This window comes from Pongo abelii, chromosome 1 (genome assembly GCF_028885655.2).
Source record: "Pongo abelii isolate AG06213 chromosome 1, NHGRI_mPonAbe1-v2.0_pri, whole genome shotgun sequence".
Lineage (NCBI taxonomy): Eukaryota > Metazoa > Chordata > Mammalia > Primates > Hominidae > Pongo > Pongo abelii.
The window spans coordinates 127085869-127087326 of NC_071985.2; the positions used below are offsets into that span (position 1 = coordinate 127085869).

Genomic DNA, 1458 nt, shown 5'->3' on the forward strand with positions numbered 1-1458 from the left:
TGTGTACAAACATAAAAGTGAGGAAGCAGAGTCTCCAAGTGGTGTGATGTGCTAAGCAGATGGCCTTGCACCAAGTCAGTGCATCTTTCTACATCACTAGGCACATGCCTCTACCACTCAGGAACATTATGGCTAAATCTGAATGTTCTAGATATAAATCAGGAGTGCTCATCAATGCTTAGTCAGTTGTTAAGTCAGTTAAATCAAAGAAATTCAGTATTAAGTATACATGCCGATTCTTGGAAATCAATTCTAACATTAGTGGTTAGGGAGAAAGAAAAGGAAAACATTCACCTCACAAAATACAGAGTATAACACAGCAGTGAAATACATATGTTAAAAGTACTTCATACAAAAAACACATCAAAAGTCTTTTAAAAACTTAAATTCTCAGGCACAGGTACTGTTAAAATATGGATGGCACCCTCCCAAGGATTGAAAACACACAGCTGGATCATGCATCTGGAATGTTTTCTTTTTTATCCAGGAAAGTGTTTTCTCTGACTTTTTGATATGTGCACATCACCTTACACGTGGCGCCCGAGAGCCCCACCATTGCCATATCCACCCTGCGTCTGCATCTGCATCTGCGCCTGCATCCTTGCGATCATCTCTTGCATGCGGCGGAGCTCAGCTTCTTTTTCCAGCAAGATTTGGTCTTTATTCATGTCCTCATTCTCCACTTTCCTGCCTCCTCTCTTGAGTCTCTCAGAATGGAAGTTTTCATAATGAAGGTCCTGGGTCACCTCATGGAGATCCTGCATGTGGGTGACGAGCATGGTTCTCAGCTTCAGAAAGTCATTGTGCTCTGGGTTCTCCACCTCCACAACACCCATGGGTAGAGGAGGCCTCTGACCTTCTTTTCTTTGGCTTCAATCAACTGATTGGATCCAACCACAGAGAAGGGGATGCTAGCCTTGAGAAGTCTAGTCTGCTCTTTAAAATCTTCATCTTCATCTGATTCTGCATCAGGTAAGTGATAGATTTTGATGTTATGTTCTTCAATTTCATCCAGAATCCTTTTATTCATCCAGGATCCTTTTCTTCAGCCACTCCCATTTCTTCAGAGTGAGAGTGTCAGCTTTTGCAATGACAGGTACAATAGTCATGAGCTCCAGTTTTCATATTGCAAATAAGACTCTTACCTACAAAATGAGATTCAGTAAACTATTTTTACTCAACCAAATTAAGAATTTTTTTAAGGAAAATTAGCAGTTGGTCTATTCAGAATCCAACTTTTTATATTTTATACTGCACTTTAGTGTATTTTCTGTAACTGTAGGTATTGAAGATCTGCCTCCCCTGTGGAAATTGGGGTCTGTTGGTGGGCATGCCCTTGAAGCCTGGCTTGCATTGAAAAGTGTTCCTGCCCTAAGGCCTTGGTGCCCTGAACCTCTGATGCCTACCAGGTTCTCCTGATTTGGGCTTCCTTTAAATACTCTCTTTTTGAGTGATTTT

General features: G+C 41.2%; 1 pseudogene; it reads right to left on the bottom strand.

Moving 5' to 3' along the window:
* Positions 1 to 383: 383 nt before the first annotated feature.
* LOC100937976 (septin-2-like) lies at positions 384 to 1109 on the bottom strand (annotated as a pseudogene).
* Between the last annotated feature and the right edge of the window lie 349 nt (positions 1110 to 1458).